The sequence below is a fragment of the Castor canadensis genome, chromosome 5 (genome assembly GCF_047511655.1).
Source record: "Castor canadensis chromosome 5, mCasCan1.hap1v2, whole genome shotgun sequence".
NCBI classification, from domain to species: Eukaryota; Metazoa; Chordata; class Mammalia; order Rodentia; family Castoridae; genus Castor; species Castor canadensis.
In genome coordinates, this window is record NC_133390.1 from 40445002 (window position 1) to 40466699 (window position 21698).

The 21698-nt window shown below is 36.9% G+C and overlaps 1 protein-coding gene across 2 annotated transcripts in view; it reads left to right on the top strand.

Annotated features, from left to right (window-relative positions):
* The first annotated feature begins 1225 nt into the window (after positions 1-1225).
* Positions 1226-21698, top strand: part of Htr1f (5-hydroxytryptamine receptor 1F) — a 200399-nt gene continuing 179926 nt past the window's right edge. For both annotated transcript variants that reach the window (XM_074072936.1, XM_074072937.1), the window contains exon 1: positions 1226-1585. The gene's annotated coding sequence lies outside the window, so the exon portion shown is untranslated. The remainder of the gene's footprint in view (positions 1586-21698) is intronic.

A 21698-nucleotide genomic window follows, 5' to 3' on the forward strand; every position in this document is an offset into this window, starting at 1 on the left:
ATAAATCTTGACTTCCTTTGGGATTATTTTTACTGTACGTTCTTAAATAAGTTGTATATCTATATCATCATATATTTATAAGGCACAAGGGCTAGAGCTATGCAAATCATGGCACATGGAAATCAAGATTTAAGAATTATGAAGGAGAAGAAAAATGTGAAGTAAATGCTAATGATGATCTGAAGTCACTACGCATAATTCAGCTAACAATTACTGAGCACTAAATGCCAAGCATTATGTTTATAGACTGTATCTCATTTAAATACATGACGCCAGAGAATAAGGATGACGTCACCAACAGACGCTGGAAAATAGCGGTTTGGTTTATAAAGGACATTTATACAAATTTGTCTTGGGGTGGCAGGAAGTGTTAGGCAGTAGGACAGCAGAAAATATCTCTGCGACAGGAGCGTATTTTCAGAAGTATGACTCTAAGACAGATAGGCAGACCTAGGGTGAAATTCAGTCCTTTGTGGGTCCATCTGTGGACAAAGGGGGTAGTACTCCCCCGCCCCCGCCCCGCCAGTTCCCCCAGCGCATGCGGACACACACACACTGTCTGCCACCTTTGGAGATCAGTTTAAGAGCTGGAATACTGCCACCTTCCAAAAAACTTATGAGTTTCCAGGGTCAGTCAAAGCGGATTTGGGGAATTCTTGGTAGGCTGATGGAACTCTGTTTACAGGGATATAATGCATTGGTTTAAGATTTAAGATCAGAATAGCAAAAGTCAAGTATTTTCTCATGGTCAAATCCAAGCAAAAACAGTAGAGACATATTCTGAGGCATCTCCAACATAAACCACTGGCGATACCTTAAATAAAATTGTGACTAAACCTTGACTTCAATAGCTTTCCTGTCTTCCTCCTCCTCTTGTCTTTAACCCCAGTTCCTTTGCAGGAAATGCATTCTTTGTTAAACTGTGGGTAAACAGATCTTTGCGCCCACCCAAAAGCCATTTCACAATCCTACTTCCAAAGACTGCTGCCTAAAACATCTCTGCCCACTTATCCCTTTCCTTAGGTGACCTCACCTTATCCTCAGCTACCCAACGGGATTCAAAAGTCACTGGGAAGGAGATACAAAGATGAAAAGTTAAAGATAACAAAAATCGTTTTTATTTAAGATGTTTTCAAAAAGGTGTTCGCGTCATTTCCAGATTCCAGAAACAGATCATTTCCAAGGTACCATTCAAGTCAGAGGGACTTTTTCCCTCCCCCTCCCTTCTCCACGCATCAGTAGAGGGGGAAGTAGGAGACGGAAGAGAAAACACAGGGAAAAGGAAAAGTGAAAAAAATCAAAAATAGAAGGGGTTGCAGAAGGAAGAGATGAAGGCCAGAAGAGAGAGGCGCTAGGGTGGTGGAGAGTCCCTGGTGTCTCCTCGTCCGCTGGCTGGTGCCTGGAACCCTCCCGGGCGCTGCGCCCGAAACCGCAGAGTGCAGTCGGCTCCGCGGCCCCCAGAGCAACCGGGACGCGCAGCTGTCCTCTGGGCCACGACTGGAGCCGCGGGGTAGCCTCTGCTAGTCTGTGCCCCGGACCTGGGGACCACCCTGCCCGCTCCAGACTGCTGCGGGTTGCGCTCAGGGTGAGTGTGCGGAGCTGCGCGGAACAAGGGAGAGCGCGTAGCTGCGCGGAACAAGGGAGAGCGCGTTGCGCCCGCAGCTAGTGCGCAGCTGGGAAGGGGAACGTGGCCCTGCCGGGCGCCTGCCCTCTGTGGGAGGGCCGGGAAGTCCGGTGGGGTTGGGGACAATTCCTTTCCCCTACTACTTTCATAAAACAACATAGGAATTCAAGAATCGCCCTTTGCCTTTCCGCTCACCAGCTCTGCGCCCCCAGGGCGAACTTTCAAGAGCAGGCGTGGTTCGGACCGGAGCAGGTGGTGCAGGCTAGGAGGGAAGGATCTGGCCCCAGGCCCAGGGGTGTGGGGTGGCGGTTCAAGGTGGTGACGCCCCACTTAGGCTCCTGCTTCCTACGTTCCTGACTTGGGTATCCTCTAGGATGGGCAGACGCCGGGCACCATCCAAAATTCACCACTGGAAGGTCAGGAGCATCTTTGAATCCTCTCAGTCGGATCTGGGGAGGATTCGGGGGGCGGGGAGAAAGAAAGGATACAATAAATATGAGCAGCTGGGAGAAGCTGCAGATCAGAAATCATTTGCAGTTTTACAACTTGCTTTCCCGCTTATAGGAATCACTGGGGTAAAGGGTAAGAGAGCTTCCACCTCGCTACCACAACAGTGCGGGACTGCTGCATGTCTTGCCCAAGAAGGACTGTTGTTTGGAGGGGAGGTTGCACAAAGAGGAAAAAAAGGGGAATCGATCCGAGTGACTGACAGAACTCGGGTCCGTCCTTAAGGTTCCTGCCCCCAAAGGGGCCGGGAGAGACGCAGCTGTGTGCAGAAAGTTAAGGAATGCAGAGCAGGCATGAGGAGAAAGAATACGTACAGAGGTCGGCGTTTGGGTTGCCTTGAATCGAGATTTGATTGTGAGGTTATTTTTGTTCGCTTGTTGCTCCTGATAGGGCACTAGGTGGAAAGGAATGTGTCCTGCCACAAAGCAATTTGGAGAAACCTTGAGATGTAGACTTCGTGTTTTTGTTTTGTTGGGGGTTTTTTTGCCTGCAGCTAAGTACTTCCCAAGCACCTTGACAATTATAATATATTAAGATGATTTGTGAACATTTAAGATAACATAAGGTTGTGTAACCCCATCACCAATTTTTCTTTCTGGAGGAGCTAAGTAATTACTGCAGTTTGATTTCATTTTAGTGGATATGTTATTACCGAACCAATGGAAAAAATAATATGAATTCAAAATGGGTTTCCCTTCGGTTCCATTTGCATATAGGTTCTTGCTTCTCTGCAGCCCATTCAAAACTAGTTTCAAAGTCATTCTTGATAACAAAAGTAGTTATTCACTGTTTGCAATCAAAAGTGACTTTTTGAGCTTTGTGTAGAGAATTCATTAAGCAACAATATCAAATGCTTCTAGAACAAATTATGTACCTGCCTGGCATTAGCTTAAAAGTACACAAAACAACATATTTTACTTATTTTAATTCAATAAATTTTAGCATATTTTCCACATACCCTTTAATAAACATATGTCATTAGTTCAAGCCTCATCTACTTGGCTTATTACAGAATTAATGAGTTTTAGTTATACCAAGAAGTTGTTCCCTTTCAACAGTACACCACGAACTCTATCTATTGTATTGAAGACTCAAAGAATAATGCAATATTTGCTGCCATAACTCATTAGTCACGTTTTATGAATGGCTCACTTGCAATGACAGCTATTTCAATTTTTAAAACAAAACATTGCTTAACTGGTTTTATAAAGTTCTTAGATACATTGTCTTTATAAAGACTGTAATAGTTATCATAAAGCTGATAAAAACAGTATACCTTTATTAAGAAATATTTTGTTTTAATTTAAAATTGGGTGCATGAGGTTTTTTTCCAAAATTTTAACTTCTCAATTGTAAATAAGAAGATAGTCCAAAGTTTCTTATCTAATAAATATGGTCCCTTTTGAATTTAAGCATTATTGAAAGAAGTTCAAGATGTTTGAAGAGTCCTTTCGGATAATAAATGGGTAATGTTAAATAACATGTACTGGACATTTGGAAATCCATGGCAGAATTCTTTTTTCTCACTATTATTTTAATAGGGAGAAGTATGCTTTTTGAACAGAATAAACAAAATGCAGTGAGTTGCTTCTGATCCTGAGCCCCCAAGGAAGCTTCTGTAGTACCCAACATAGAATCACAGTTCTTGTGCCCTACAATTGGAAACCTGGTCTTTATATTCTCACAACCTTTAATTAGACAGGCAAGAAATATTAGTTTCTCTACTAAAGTAAAGAACCTTTGGAATGCAGTAGGATAACTCAGAATTGGCATCTGTAACAGAAATGATCCTTCCACTTGAAAACAAAGAAATGTTTCAGAGCCTAGGAATGAACATAAATTCGCAAAAATGTTATTAATGAATATGCATGACTTATGGAAAAAGAGAGACTATATGGATCTGGCAATCTTTCAGATTATTTGTGGTGTTCATTTTCTCAGAAGTAATATGTGGCCTTCTAATCTATGGCGTGGAATTTCTATTTACTTCTGTGTATATGGGAAGACATGAAGTATTTATGACAGGAAATGTTTTACCAAGATATTTGTGTTCAGATCATATCAGCCTACTCTTTAAGCAGAGATATTGATAGACAATAGTGAAAAATTGATTGAATTCTGGATGTGTTTGGTGATAAAGGTGACAAGAAGTGATAATTGATTAGATGTGGTTGCTGATGAAAGGACAGGAATTAAAGTTCATGTCTAGATTTATGAGCAGAGCAATTGGAAGAATGCAGTAGTCACCAAGTGATATGGGAAAGCTAGGGAGGGACAGTTAAGTTTTGAAAAACTTTTTAGATATACTGTTACAAACATCACAGAAGTAGTTGAGACAGAACTCAAGGAAGACGCCAGAGTTGGCGCTGACAGAGTGTTAGTCATCAGTACATAAATGGCATTTAGACAATGAGATGAGATGAAGTGCTTTCAGGAGACAACTCTTTGAAGGATACAGCTGGTAAAAACAATTCTAGAATAGTCCAAAAACTATGTATATCAAAGAGAGTAGGAGCCAGAAAAGGAAAGTGAGAAGGGGCAGTAAGTGGAATAGAGAGAAATTCAAAGGAGTGTCATGTCATGGAAGTCAAGAGGAATAAAAAGTACTATAAGAAGAAGCAGGTGAGCTGATGAGCTGTTTCAAATGCTGTTGAAGGGTTTTTATATGATGTGAGGACAAAAAATTAGTTGGAATTTTATATGACCTTTCTGTTAGTCAGCATTTCATTACTGTGAAAAAATACCTGAGATACTCTATTTAAAAGGAGCAAAGGTTTATTTTGACTCACGATTTCAGAGGCTTCAGCCCGTGGGCACTTGGTACTGTTGCTTTAGATCTGTGATGGCACAGTCTTTCATGGCAAGAGAGCATGGAGGAGGAGAACTCTTCATCTCACAATGGTGGGGAAGCAGAAAGAGACAAGTAGTGACCAGGGTCCTAATATCTCATTCAAGGTCACATTAGTAATGACCTAACTTCCTTCCACTAAGCCCCACTTCCAAAAAGCTCTATTACTTCTCAATACTCTTGAACAGATGAACCTTTGGGAGACATCCAAGGTCCAAATTATATCCCAGCACTCAGGAGACCAAGTCATGAGGATCACAACTTCTAAGCCACCCTGGAATACAGAGAGAGACTTTGTCTCAAAAAAAAAAAAAAAACCTATAGCAATATTAATAAGAACTATTTTTGTCAAAATGGTAATGACTAAAGATTGATTCATAAGCATTGAACACAGATTTGAGACTTTGGGATTCCAATCTTAGAAATTTATTTTAGAGTTACACTTGTACTTAGATAATATATATTCAGTTTCTCCCTACAGTTTTATACATAAGCAAATGATTGAAAATAGCATCAATATCTATAAATTAAAAATAAGCAAAATAAACTATGTACATCTATTAAATGGAATACTATCTAACTGCTAAAACTATTGTTAGCTTTCAGTGTAATAAAACAAAAAGATCTTCAAAGCATATTCAGCAAGAAGTAAAAGTTGGACTTCATGTAAGGTATGTGATTAGTTATTAAAGAACAAAGAAAATGGGCCTATACATTAAAACTTATTTAAAAACCAGGCGATAATAGTGGTTGCCTATAGGGAGGAAAACTGGAATGGTAGGGCACAATGGTGGGGGAAGATAGAGTCCTCTATATATTTTTGGGGGAGAGTTGTTTTTGTGGTGCTCAGGGCTGAACCCAGGACCTTACACATGTTAGATAAGCACTGTACAACTGAGATATATTTCTAGCCTCTTGTATATAAGTTTCATGCCTTTCAATTATGTTTACCTAGATTATCTATTCAAAACTCTAAATAAAATTTTATACATCAATCTGAAAAGTATGTATAATTTAAAATAATAAGAGGAAAGGAAAGATGGGGGTGGTGAGAAAATGAGCACCATATATAGCATAACTCTGAAAAGTTTTCCAAAAGAAGATTAAAGGTAGCTGGAGGGAGCTGTGAAGATTTGTTTTTAAAATGGTTGTGATTAATTTCTGAATTAAACCAGGGAGAATGAACCACATAAAGGAAAATCTGATTTTAAAAAGAATAACTGTGGAGCAATTCCTTTAACAAGTAGTGGGGAATGAGGGGGGATGGCATTCTAGGCGATAGTAAGGGAAGGAACTAGCATGACTAGAAGCTGAGATGGTGTCATTTCTTAGAAACCCCCAGGCACTGTAGGTCCTTTGGTCAGCATCCTACATTCCTAAACCTCAGTGCTGCCTGGGTCATTTGTCTGAACTACTGTAATCCATGCTACCATAAAACCTCACTTTCTGATGTCATTTGAACCCCCCCACCAAATCTTTTTTACTGTTGAATGGCACTCTCTCTTGTTTCCCTTAACATCTCATCCACAGCTTGTAACTCTGCTCTAACTAATTCTGCCTCTGCCCCATGCTTCCTTCACTCTCAGGATGATTCTTTTTACTGGGAATTCAGATGCTCTCGGGAATGAATCTCCCTTAGCACTTCTAACTCCTGCATTATCTGCTCAGCTGCTCTCTTTCCCTTCAGTTCTACAGTCAACCTGACCTTTGCTTTGAATTCCACAGTAACCTTTCTTCAGAAATCTTCTTTTTTTATCACCTGCAACTTTAACCTCTTCTTTATTTAATGCCTCCATTATGTAAATGTACTACTAAGACTACATCGTACCCATTCTAAAACCAGTGGACCAAGAGTAAAGTTTCTTATAATCTTGAACTTCCTACAGCTACAGTCTTGGTTGCTCTTTTTTTCTCAGCCAGCTTTGAGAAAGAAAAAAAAAAAAGATCTAATTTTAATTCCAATTTCCAGTCACTATTTCCTGCTTTCCTATTAATTCCTCTCATGCCACAATTCGGCTTACTGTCCTACCATTCCGTGAAATCCTTTGAAAATGATCACCATATTATTAACGCAGATGTTATTAGTTAGTGAAACCTTAGCTCACTGAACTACTTACTGACACTTGATAAAGACAACTATTAGCCACACTGGCCTTCTCTTCTCTCTTCCTATTGAAGTCTGTGGCAGCGCTTCTTGGTCCACTCCCTATATCTTAGAATAATATTTCCCCATTCATTCATGATCCTTTTCCACTATTCATTCTCAGTCCTTTTTTTTCCCATTCACTCACATTTTTCTTATACACTTTTGGTCAAAGATCCACTGAGAATCTGAAAGAAAACAAACAAAACACAAGCAACTTTTCTATCTCTCAGGCATGGGGGTATGAGAAACACACACTGACTCAAATATGTGCAGATAATTTCAAGTGATTGAGAGTTTCACTGAAGCCCACCTATGGGAATTAGGAATTTGCCCTAGACTTTCTCAGAAAATAGTTTCATCACTTACTATGATTTCAGGTACTTTAAATAAAGTGATAAATTGTCGTTATTCCAAATGTGAGCATGAACTCAAGTTTTGCCATTGCTAATACTCAAATACTAACACAAACTGCCTTGATTATTTTCCATACCTGAACACTTCACTAGTTCTTTAATTTCTCCTTAAAACAAGTAATACTCCAACACATAAATAAATAAAACTAAAATCCCTATCACTATTGCTAATTGAAAAGCATTCTTATTGCCAATCAATAAGAGATAATGAAAAATAATGTACTAAAAACATACAGTGATGTTATTAATTTTAATTAGATGTTTATTGCCAGCAAAAAGTCTTGTGCTTGAGGCTGACTTTTTCTTGGCTTACAAGGACAATTAGCAAAAGTTAAGAACAAATTTTCACCAAATTGGAAGTTTCCCAGGGGGTTAATCCAAAAGGAAAGAAAATTGAGAAGGAAGGAAATTCCCTAGTCTCTGGTACAGTCCACTTAATCCCATCACCTAGTGCCTACAGCTGTGTTGAGTAGCACTAGTGGGATGCATCTTACATTTGGGTAAATTGTCCTTGCCTCTGTGCATCTACCTTAAACCTCCCCCTTAAACTAAAAGCTCTGAACGTCACTACATAGACAGATCGGTGACCTCTAAATCCAGTCAGTAGGTTCATACATAGATTTTTCTTTCTCTCTTAAATTTTTGATCCTCATTTTCCATATCTCATCAGAGAGACTCCCAGATTCCTTCTTAATATTTTTTTTTCAAACCTGAATTCAGATTAGTCAGTCCACATGAATAGATCTTTTGAATTCATTTACTATACCCTTCTAACCACCCATTACTTTTTAACTCTAAAATACACCTGGCCTACATTCTTTAATACCTGCCCAACTCACTTATCTTCCTGAATCTTACCTTGCCACCATGAATCATATTTCCCATATTGCCACCACATTAATTTTAGGATTAGTTCTGTCTGGTGCTTAAAATCTTTAACCACTGCACCTGCCTACCTGCCAGCTGTGATTCAGCTTTAGGAAACTACCCCCACTTTCCTGATACATGGAGATTTCCTTATTTGTCACTCAGCTGTGAATGTCCTTCAGCCTGCAAATTCTTAGTCATTTGCTCAATTTAGATGTATTTATTTTCCTTCACAGATACCTTCTATTGCTAGAAAATAGGTCACTTCTCTACTTATCTTTGGACACTTTTGAATGGCCATGCTATTCTCACCATGATATTTATATTTTCTTTATTTATATATCCCTTCTCTCCAGTCCGGCCAATCAGTCCTTGGAGGTAGGACTTCATCTTTTTCTGATCTCTGTTTGTTTCTCTTTTTTTGAGACTTGCATATCTTTGTTAAGCTCCTCTTTCATATCTTGTACCATCTTCTTTATGTTGTTTATTTCTTTTTTATATAATTTCCTTGGTTAGTTTCAGAGTTTGTTGAAATCATCTTTCGGTTCATTTAGTTGTTTCTGTGTTTGTATCTGTGTTCTCTTGGGATTCATTGAGTGTTTTTGTATGTCCTCTTTAAACTCCTCGTTAAACTCATTAAACATTTTTATCATCATTCTTCTGACCTCAGCAACTGGGAATTCATCCCCTTCACTGTTCACCAAATCCTCTATTCTGAGATTGTGAGCCTTTTGAGGACTCATATTGCCCTGCTTTCTTTTTTTTCCCATGTTTCTATATTGAGCTTTGCTCATGTGTTGTTGACTGTTTAGTCAGGCATTGTAATCACCTATTATATTTCCTTTGACTTAAATTCTGTTTGGGCTAGCTTAGTTATTAACTGGTTGTTGTAACATTTCTATTCACTGATCTGGAGATATAACTTAGCAATAACAAATTCAAGGATTCAATGCTGAACTAGTTGTTTACATAATATATAAAACCCTTGACAATGTTGTCTATAAACATTGGGGATTGGCAAGATAACAGTTGATTACATAGATATTGATACTTAAGTAATTAGAATGATGGCAATAGAAGAGGAGATGGAGAGGGGGTAATGGGGTGAGAGGGTTAGAAAAGGTATGAGGTGTGGGGGCTACAGGGTAGTAGGTTCCTAATGCTTGTAAAGGTGTAGTTCAGTCATTGGGCGGGAGGGTACTATTGCCAGGGACTGCAGAGGGATAGGAAGGATGGGGGTAATGTGTAAAGTTGGTATAATAGAACTACTCAGTGAGTAGTAATGTAGAGGAGCATAGGGACAATGGGGAGGGGAAAGGAGAGGGAGGAGAGGGTGATAGGGAAAGGAAAGAAATAGAAGAACAAAAGAGAAGAGAAAAAAATAAGGGGAGGGAAAAGAAAGGGAAAAGGGAGGTTACGCAAATTGAAATTACAACAGAGTGAAAAAAGGAGATAGGTAACTGCAAAAACAAAACAGATGAGAGAAAAAAATTTATTTATATATGGTATATGTGTGTATATATATTTATTGTCCAAATTTCTTCCTTGTTATGGAGAAGAGTGGGTTTCCTCTAAGTTCAGTGAGTGCTTGGGGCACTTCCCTTCCATTTCTAACCTGGGTGCTCTCTTTTCTTAGGGTTGATTTCCTGGGCTATGTTAATTGATGGTGCCCCTCTCTACCAGACAGGTTTGGGGGGATCCACTCAGGGTATTTAAGCTTAGGTTCTTCTTTGGGGGGTGAGTAGTCAGGTTTAAGGAGGTATGTTCTCTGAAGTGGTTCTAGGAGGAGCTAGTATGTGAGCAGATGCCAGCCTCTTCTGCCTACAAGGCAGAGCTAGCTAGACATGAGCTTTTGGTCAACCACTTTTCTTTTGAAAGGCTGTTAGTTTCAGCTCACTATCCGTTTCCTCAAGGTGGTCAAATGTGTTGGTATTTTCCCCAGGCTGCATCTGGGCTGTGCAATCCCCACAGGGTGGACCAGCTCAGCGCTCTACCTTATCCCCACTAGGCGGAGATGAAATTTTCCCTCCCATTATTAGGCCAGCAGTTCTGTCCAGCAGGAGCTCAATCTACCTGCAGGCTACTCTGGACTAGACTGTGTGGTTTCCTCCCGAGCAGAAGATGCAGCATGCTCACCTGGAAGTTGCACTTTCTCTCAGTGGTATCAGGAGTCAGCAGCGCTGGTCACACTTGGGAAGGCAAGCAGGTAGGTGCAGTCAGAGGTTCTGCATTCACTGATCTTGGTGGGTCTAGGACAATCCAGGCCCTTTCAGAACCCATTCTGCAATTCTTCACATTGAGGTTTTGCTCTTCTGAGAGAGGGGGGGGAAAAAAGGAGAAAAAGGAGAGACTGCTCTCCTGAGGGTCAGTGAAGCAACTCCTCCAGTCCCATAGCACCTGGGCTTCCAGGGCTGTTATGTGCTATGAAAAGCTAATTTAAAGATTGGTCATTGTACATGATGTGCTCCCTATGTATTGGCAGTATCTTACTTGGCAAAAAAGCCACGTTAGCTGATCCTTGCAACCACAAATCTAGTTTTCTTTCAGACTCCTGAGAACTCAGAGATCCACAGTCTATCTGCTTTCTGCCATCTTGGTCTCTCCCTGAACTTTTCTCATCTCTGGATGACCAGACAGAAAGAGCAATGAAGCTCAGCACAAGGAACATCAACAGGAAACTTCTTTGACTCTTAGTTGCCTAGCTTAAGAGTACTTACGACCATACCATGTCACCGAACATATCATAGCTACCATTGGTGGGAGTGATTTTCTAGAATTCCTTCTAAAAAGTTCTCTTCCTCTGTTCAGTGGTGGCTCTCTCTATGACATTTCACTTTTTCAAACTTTCATAAAATTTAAAAAAAAATTAAAAACCAGAGAAGAGTCCTAACAAAATCTTCTATACCTATAATCTCTAAGACAGATGGCTATTTCTCTTATATAATACAGCCTCAAAGGAAGAAAATTATATAAACTCACTCCTTAACCCATTTTAGTGTTCGATTGCCTTTATTTTTCACATGGATTACAAACTGGCATTGCTATGGTAATTCTATTCTTTTTTCCTTGAGTCATTCTTTCATCTATTTTAAAACAATATCAACCAATATTAAACAAAAATATCTCAGTGATACCCATTTATCTTTTGCAAATGTATGACTTTTTGCCTTATTCAGAGAATTTTGACTATAGTTCACCTTAAAGCTTTCCTCTTTTTAATCTTGTAAATTAATACATCAGTGTGTTAAGCATACTCATAGTGAGAAGTAATGCAATAAAAACTTCTTTGGGATAGATATTTTATATAAGTAGAAGGTAGTAAATACATTAAAGTAGTCAAAGTTTATATGTAAATACTTAGGCATAAGAGACCCACCCCATAATCTATAATTATGTTTTGATGTTCTAATAATTTTCTCTCTGAAGCACTTCTGCCATTTGGAAAAATATGTATTGTATGAATTTACTTTCTAACTACCCATGCAAACAAGATTCCTGAGTACTGCATTACTAGCTAAATAACTCCAGAAAAGATTCATTTGCCTCCTGCTTATAAGTAAAAGGCACTCACTTCCATGGTGCAAGTAACAATCAGTAGATTAGATGCACATTTTCAGCCCTTTTCATTAAATGTGGTCCTTTCAGCATTCTGTCTTCATATTCTCCCACGCAGCCACTGCAAATGCACAGTTAATTCAAGGCATCTTTTAGCCGTCCTTTGGCTTCTTGGCAGCTGTGCTTGACAATCCAAGGACCCTTAAATCTTAATTCTGGTTGAAATAAAAGCAATGGAGTTCTCTATTCTTGCCTTTCATAACTAAACCTAGATTGTATGATTTTGAGATTTTTCTGTTTTGAAAAAAAAAAAGGGAGACTGGATTTCAAATGGTCCAAGAACTGTTTTCTCTGAAATTCATCTGTGGATCTTTCTTTTCTTTCTTTCCTGATTAGGGTCAATCTGCTACCACCAATTTTAGGAGCTATCAGGAGAAAAAAAACTAATATTATTTCTTTCATAGTTACCATGCTGAAAGTGAGTGGGTTAAGTCCCTGACAAACTATTTTTATCCTAAAAAAGTTTACCAAGATTAAGTTCAATGCTATGCAAGTTTCCCCTCCTCCCAGATACAACTTTTCATTGAACATCACTGCTACTCTCAGGTTGAAGAGGAGAAAATCTACCAAGAGTGTTGTAATTTTTAAGAAGTATATGAATGTACCTCAACATTGTAAAATTATAAGTAGGCATTATTTCTGCAGTGACTAAGGAATCTTACATTAAAAACAGTGTCACATGTTGGAATGTTGTTTTTCTCAAGAAAACATCTAATTTGATGTATTATACAAATATGTAAAATTAATAGTGAAGGGTAAGAGTCTACATGCTGTCTGAGAGAATAAATTTATGATTGTCTACAGAATACAAAAGTGATATCAGGTCTCACTGAATGAAAAGTAGAAGGACTGCCCCTACCTTGAATGCAAAGTAACTGAGTAGTTACAAGGATAACTTGTAACTACTCCTCATGGACAAGGATAACTTGTAACTGTCCTCATGGACTGTAGACAGCAGTCCATGAGGACAGTTGCAGTATCTTGAGAAAGACCTGGCTGATGGTTTCAAAGTTGCATTTAAATATATTATTACATTTTATCTTCACAACTGGACAGGCATGATTTTCCTCACTTTACAGAAGGAAGTGATTTCCAGAGAGACTAAATGGTCTGTCTTACAGGCCAGGGCTGATAAATGTTGAAACTGGGTACACAAGTCCATTTTCAACTTGTTTCCAGCTATCTTCCAACTCTAGAATATGTTGCCTGTTGATCTTAAACTATTTGAGAAGAAAACTGCACCTTCCTCTGGATTGTTTTAAAATGTGTTTTATCTGTTAGATTTAAAATAATAATGAATTGAGCTATTTACACTTAGAGCTGAAAAGTGTTTTCTTTCATATGACTCACTTTATAGATGTTTCTAATATATAAAAATGTGATTTTATTCTAGTCACATTTTCCTCATTGCTGAAAACATGAATATGCAAAATGTTTTTAAGAATGAAATAAAAATCCTTCATAATTATGTAAAAATACTCTCACAAGAATTGAGTATTACATTTTTTTAAAAAGTTTTACTGAATTGATAGCTAAAAATTATATATTTTATTCTTCTGATATTGTAACTTTTTTCATTTGAATCATTTTAAGGTTGAATATAATTTTTTATCTTTGTCGTCATTTGAATTTCTCCTTTTTGAATTAGCTGGCAATGCTTTCTGCTGATACTACTATAGATGTTTACATTTTTCCAAACTTTGTCAATTGTATGTTATAATTTTTTCTCTTTCTTGAACTTGTTCCATGACAAATGTCAGTGTAACCTAAGTTTAAATTTTATATGGTTCTACATTTCAATTTTTTCACTTGGTTTGGTTTTGGTTTCATGAAACCAAAAATAAGTTTATTAGCTGGATTAGCTGAATATTTGTTCATATCTTCTAATTTTAGTGATCTTATCTATCTTAACTCAGCTCTCTGGTCAAATTGAAGCTCATTCTTACATATCATGGGTGATTAGTTGCTATTTTGAATTTTTTGCAGAAAATCAACCAGTTACCTTAATACCATGTTCTTAAGTTTATTCATCCATCTGCACTGGTGTGAAATAATAAATTTATCACATACTAACTGTTACTAAGTGCTTCTGTTTGAAGTGATCCCTAACAACACTTTTTCTGTTTCAAGTTCTAAAGAATAGTATATTATTATGGACATTAATCATTTTCAATAGTAGAAAGCAAATAGTTTATCTTTTTCTTTTTGAAGCAAGTTCTCACTATGTTGCCTAAACTGGCCTTGAACTCCTAGTCTCAAGTGACCCTCTCACCACAGCCTCCTGTAGGTGGTGGAATTTGAGGCACACACCCAATCTGCCTGGCTCTAAAAGTTTGAAAAAGCTGTTGGAAATCTCAACATTTGGGGGTTTTCTGCTTAAATATTTTCAATTGATGCCTAGTCATAATATAATACTGTGGTCAGCATAATTTCTAACTAAGATGCTTAACTAAGGTTTCTACTTGGTTTACATTTGATTAATTTTTTTTAATTTTTATTTTATTCATATGTGCATACAATGTTTGGGTCTTTTCTCCCCCCTTCCCCCACTCCCTCCCTTACCCTCCTGCCTCCTCCCTCTTTCCCCCTCCCCTCGCTACCCAGCAGGAACTATTTTGCCTTTATCTCTAATTTTGTTGAAGAGAGAGTATAAGCAATAATAAGAAGGACCAAGGGTTTTTGCTAGTTGAGATGAATAAAGTTCAGGTGTATACTTGAAAGACAGAAAAGTACATACTGTATCTGATGACAGTATAAAGGTTAGCATTATGCTTTATATATTTATATTTTATTTTACATGGTTAATCTATTATTGATTTATAGAGGTACATTAAAGTATATCTGTACAACTGCATTTGTTTATTTTTCCATTGAACTTATCCAACTTTTAATCATTTGTTTATTCTCATGCTTGATAATTGGTTACTTAAAGTATGATTGTCTTGGCTTCCTCATGAGAAGTTTACCTCATTTTATTTTTTCAAATTGAATTTGTCTTCTCTAGGATTAGCCTTCTTATCCTTCTTTTACTTTGGGTTTGCCTAAAGCTTTTGGTCTGAGTCATTTTTATTTTTGGATTTTTCTTACAAGAAAGACAGTATTAAATTTTATTTTTACCTAATCTGGTTATCTGGTTTAATCTTCTTGCCTTTTACTAAAGGATATCAACTTTTTAAAAATTACCTACCATAAATAGGTTCCATTTAACCACAGCCAAACAGTTGTCAATGTTTTCTTGTTGTTATTTTTTTCTATTTTTGTTACATCTTCTCTATTATGTCATTGTCTCTTTTTCACTGATTAGCAATTTCTTGATTTATTTATTCTCTTGTTAAAAAGCATTTGGGCAGTTTAGATTTACAGCGAAATGGAGTTTATATGGATTCTGTTATAAACTGGCATAGGCCGTTGTTTGAATTTCCAATAACCTATAGACTAATAAGCAATGTAGTTCCAAAAGAAATTGTCATCATTACCACAATACACTTCAGTCGTGCCTAGTTCTGTGTGTGGACAGACCACACATTTTTTTCCTTTATTGTTGTGCTGGGTGGGGGTATATTACGGCATTTACAAAGATTCATACAGTGTATCAAACATATCATACTTGAATTCACCCACCACCTCTCCCCTTTATCCCCACTCCCCCAATTCCTGGAATAGTTACAGCAGGTTTCATTTTTGCATTTACATGCATGTCTACACATTTTTTGCACTGTATTCACCCTTCCATACCCTTTCTGGGCCACTCCCATCCCTCCACCCCCCTTTCACAGTAACTGTTCTGCCCTCCAATTTTGTAGAATAAAAAAGAAAAACATGACGTTTTTGCTCGTTTGAGATAAAGGTAGCTACACAGGTAGTTTCCTTATGATATTTCCATGTATATTTGTATTATAAGCCAATTAGTTCATCTCCTCTATTTTTTTTCATTCTACCATAGTCCCTTCTTATGGTGGTTTAAATCAGTTTAAGCATCCTATATTCATTCTTATAGAGAGAGTATACCAACCATAATCAAGTTCTTAGTTTCCTTCTTTTACCCTACCCCTCCTATAAGTGACCTCTCCTTAGTGTGGCCATTATTTCATAATATTGTTGCATTTGTACTAAGTTAAATGAGAGAGAACATGCAGCTTTGGCCTTCTGAGCCTGGCTAACTTCATTTAAGATGCTGCTGTCCAGTTCCATCCATTTACCTGAAAATGATAAAATTTCACTTGTCTTTGTGGCTGAGTAAAATTCCATTTTATGTAAATTTTATATATAATTCCATTTCATATAAATTTTATATAAAATTCCATTTCTTAATCCATTAGTCAGTAGTGTGGCATCTTGGCTGTTTCCATAGCATAGTTTATGTGAATAGTGCTGCAGGTGCCTTTGTTGTAACCTGACTCGCTTTTCTTAGGTTCATATCCTTAGGAGTAATATTGCTGGATCTTATGGCAGATCTATTTTTAGTCTTTTGAGAACCTCCATCCTGTTTGTTATACTAGCTTACATTCCCACCAGCAGTGTATGAGGGTTCCTTTCCCCCACATCCTCACGAACATTTACTGTTGTTCGTGTTCTTGATGGTAGCTATGCTAACAGGGGTGAGGTAGAATCTTAATGTGTTTTTGATTTGCATTTCCTTTTTGGCCAGGGATGGTAAGCATTTTTTCAGGGTTTTTTAAGCCATTTGGACTTCTTCCTTTGAAAAAGCTCTGTGCAGTTCATTTGCTCTTTTCTTTATTAGGTCATTGATTTTTGGGGAGTTTAGTTTTTTGAGCTCCCTGTATATTCTGGTTATCAGTCTTTTGTTTGATGTGTAACCGGAAAAACTTTTCTCCCATTCTGTGGGTGGTCTCTTCAGTTTAGAAACCATTTCTTTTGTTGTTTTTTGAAGCTTTTTAACTTCATGTAGTCCCATTTGTCCATCCTTTCTCTTAGTAGCTGAGCCTGATGAGTTCTACTAAGTCCTTGCCTCTGCCTATTGCTTCCAGTGTGTTCTCTTCTCTTTCCTGTACTAACTTCAAGGTTTCAGGATTTATATTATGGTCCTTAATCCACTTTGAGTTGATACTTGTACAGGGTGACAAATATGGATCAAGTTTCAGTTTTCTGCAAGCAGATATCCAGTTTTCCTAGCAACATTTGTTGAAGAAGCTGTCTTTTCTCCATCTTATTTTTGGCACCTTTGCCAAATATTAGGTAAATGTAGCTGCATGGATTCATAGCCAAGTTCTCTATTCTGTCCTACTGGTCTTCATATCTGTTTTTGTGCCAGTACCATGCTGTTTTTATTGGTATGTCTCTGTAATATAATTTGAAGTTGGGTATGGTGATGCCTCCAGCATTGCTCTTTTTGCTTAGCATTGCCTTGACTATTCATGGTCTTTTGTGCTTCCAAATGAACTTTAGGGCAGATTTTTCAATTTCTGTGATGAATGTCATTGAGATTTTGATGGGAGTTATGATGAACATATAGATTGCTTTTGGTAGTGTAGTCATTTTTACTACATTGATTCTACCAATCCATGAGCATTGGAGATCTTTCCATCTTCTGTAGTCTTCTTTGATTTCTTTCTTCAGTGGTTTGTAGTTTTCTTTGTAGAGGTCATTCACATCCTTTTTTAAGTTTATTCCTAGGTATTTGATTTTTTTTTTTTTTTTGATGATATTGCAAAAGGAATTGTTTTCCTAGATTCTTTTCTGGTTTCAATTTTTCCCCATTAAGTATGATATTGGTTATAGGTTTGTCATATATGGCCTTTATTATGTTGAAGTGCATTCCTTCTATTCCTAATTTCATCAGAGCTTTTATCACGGAAAGATGTTGAATTTTATCCAAGGTTTTTTTCTGTATCTATTAAGATAATCAAATGGTTTATGTCTTAGCTTCTGTTAATATGCTCTATAACATTTAATGATTTGCTTATGTTGAACCATCCCTGCATCCATGGGATGAAGTGGAGTTGGTCCTGCTGTATTGTCTTTTTGATATGCTGTTGAATTTGGTTTACCATCATTTTATTGAGGATTTTGCATCTATGTTCATTAAAGAGATTGGCCTGTAGTTCTCTTTTTTTCTTGTTGTTCTATCCTTGTCCTGTTTTGAGAGGAGTGTAATACCGGCTTCATAGAATGAGTGTGGAAGTGTTCCTTCCCTTTATATTCCATGGAAAAGTTTAAGGAGTGTTGATATTAGTTCTTTGTTAAGAGTCTGATAGAATTCAGCAGAGAATGTGTGAGGTCCTCGACTTTTCTTTTTTTAAGACTCTTGCTGCTTTAATTTCATCGTATGTGATAGATCTGTTTAGGTGGTTATTATCCTCTTGGTTCAATTTTGGATGGTCATAAATATCTAGATATTTGTCCATTTCTTCAGGATTTTCAAACTTATTTGAATATAGGTTTTCAAAGTAGTTCCTGATGATTCACTAAATTTCCTTGGTGTTTGTTATGTCACCCTTTTTCCCTCCTCATTTTAGTCAGATTTGCCAGGAGTTTGCCAATCTTGCTTATTTTTTCAAAGAACCAGCTTTGTTTCATTGATTGTTTGTATTTTTTTTATCCCTATTTCATTGATTTTAGCCCTTAGTTTTATTATTTCTCTCCTGCTTGTTTTGGGTTTAGCTTATTCTTGTTTTTCTAGGAATTTGAGATGCAGCATTACAGACCACACATTTTTAGACATTGGGTACCTCCCTGGGCTCCAAACAGTCAGCAGACCCAGAAATAATACTTATATTCTGCCTCCCACAATAAAACAAAACAAAACTTTCTTTTAGTGTCATTCCTTTAGGGTTTGGTGGCTGGATTTTGCAGCATTATCTTTACTTACCTCCCCAAAATTCAGTTTTTTGAATAAGGTAAATTGAAAATTGTTGTATTTCCATCTCTATGCCTTCTCTCAAATGGATTCACACTATGTCAAGCAAAGCTTTCTACAATGTTGGCCAGGAGCATGGCAGTAATCACTAATATCTAACAATGATTCAATTGTTTTCTCCTTTACTGGTTTATAAATTACTTAAATATGAAGTCAGATTTACTATGTACAATCTTAAAAAGAAACTACCTGAGTTGTAACTTTTGACTTAAATTATATATCATCTGAAGAAAAATAATAATTTGCATAGGGGTTATTAATTTTAAGAGGCAAGCCAGTTTGAACCATGATCTTCCTGATCTCTGCCTCCTGAGTAGCTAGGATTGCATACGTGAGCCACCAGTGCCTGGAGAATTTCTCTATCCTTTTCATTCAAAATTAAAACCATGTTCTTATTGCTACTGTGAACTTCTGTTTCTCAACTTGCTATACTTTGGGAAGTTTTTTAAAGGTAAGTAATAGCAGATGTTATTAATGCATTACAATTCCAGAGAATAAAGTGAATTACTCTAGCATTATGCCACTATTCACAATGATTCAGAACATAAGTATTTCAGGACCCACAATTGTCCCAAACCCAAAATAGGACAAGTAATGACCATTAAATGGGAAATTATAAAATTCTAGAATGCTTAGTTCCCCTCTCTTTTCATTTGGAATTTGGAAAAAAAAAAGTAGACCCCACATTTTCTTCATTTAAATACTTAAATAACTTTCTAACATTGTTTCATTTTTCTATCTTCTTTGAAATAAAAACTTCCAAAATTTGCACATTAAAAAAAAAAAATGAGGCCAGCCAGGTGCCCGTGGCTTATACCTGTAATCCTAGCTACTCAGGAGGCAGAGATCAGAGGATCACAGTTCAGACCAGCCCAGGCAAATAGTTCACGAGACCATATCTCAAAAACACCCAACACCACACGAGCTGGTGGAGTGGCTCAAATGGTGGAGTGCCAGCCTATCAAACGTGAGGCCCTCAGGTCAAACCCCAGTACCATCAAAAAACAAAACAACAAAAAAAAGTACATGGATGTTATATATGAATTTATCTGTTATGTATGAACTTATCCCCCAAATAATCTGACTTTGTTTTTTATGTACCAGTAAGCCATAGACTAGATACTTGTAAATAATGCTGATTTGAGATAATTCATTAACATTTTTCTCATCATTCAGAAAGGCCCCTTACTTTACACTCCTTTAGATTATCACATAGAAGGTACTTAAAATTAAATTAATTATGAGTGTGGTCCATACCACACTCATAAAATTGAAGATTGTCAAAAACTCTAGTTCACTTGAGTTCTCTAAATGATCAACTACTCTGGTAGTTTAGTTATTTTCAGGGGATTTGATGGGATTTTATTTTTAGGTATTTCTATCATGAAAAGCAGCATCCTTACAAGCATGCATTCAAGCTACTTGAAATGAGATAGCTGTTGGCACAGCTACACATTTCAAACTGCAATTTTCTAAGCAAGCTAAGTAGCCCTATGAGTAAAATTGGAAAAAGGAATCTGATGAGATTTATTTTTTGTTAGTGAGGTCTTTGGAACATAAAGGATGCAAAAATTATGTTTAAAATGTTGATAGATAAAAAATCAGTTCTGAAAAAGGAAATTATTCATTTTAAAATTCTTAAAAGATATTTGTAAAGGAAATGGTTTTAAAGGAAAAGATGTCTCAAAGAAAGGGTTTTGGTTGGTGGAATTCTGGTAAATGTTTCACAACCAGTTAAGGAAAGGAAAGGAAAAGCCTTGATTTGTTGAATTTGACAGTTTTTCATGTTGTAAATATTTCTAACAGAGTCAATTTCAAACTTCTAACATGAAGTTGCTCAAAGTAGGAAGGACTGTGCCCAAAAACTCTCTTGAGCCAGTGAGAAACAGTTCTAGAAAACTAATGGTATGAAACTCTGTATAGCTACCTTAAACAAAAATGTCTTTTCAAAATGGATGACAGGAATGTAAAACACATCCTGTATGGGAGTTAGTACCAATGAAAGGGGAAAGGACACAAGGAAAGGGTGAAGGAGAGTGAATATGGTAGAAATATTATGAACTCATATGAAAATGGAAAAATGAGACCTATTGAAACTATTGTAAAAATGGGGGGAGGGGAGATAAAGGAGAATAATGGAGGGGGTAAATTTAACTAAGATATATGTTAAGTGCTTTTGTATATGTCACAATATACCCCCAGTACAGCAATAATATGATAATTTAAAAAATTTTTAAAGACTTAAAAAAAGCAAACCAGAGGATGAAATAGTCAATGTGCCATAACAAAAAGAAACAAAAGGCAGAGCCAATGTTTTAATGGTATGCATGACTGGTTACTCATGCATGCATTTCAAAATATAAGCAAGTGGTGTAGACAATTAGCTTACAACTAGCTTAAAGTAACAAGATAAAACCTATGGAAAAAGCCATGATTCATTTTCAAAAATAAAAATTCCAGTTTTGTACATGTAGTTGAATTTATTTGCTTTACATGTCTTTATTTTACTAATATTTAGTATTTTATTGTTCATATAGTCAAATGGTATGTAGTTATTGAGAAAAACAGGAAAAATAAATACTTTGCACTCTTATTAAAAATAAAAAGAAAACTAGTGGTGTAACTATTGTGACTTTCAAGAACTGATTACCAGCTACATAAGATACAGTTGATGAACGTAAAGGACACCTCATGCCTGGTAGTATGTAGCTTCACATGTAAAGTATTGAATGAGGCAGGGTGGTATCAGTCTCACATTTAAAGTGACTGAGGTCATAAGATCAGAAAATCATGGATTTAAA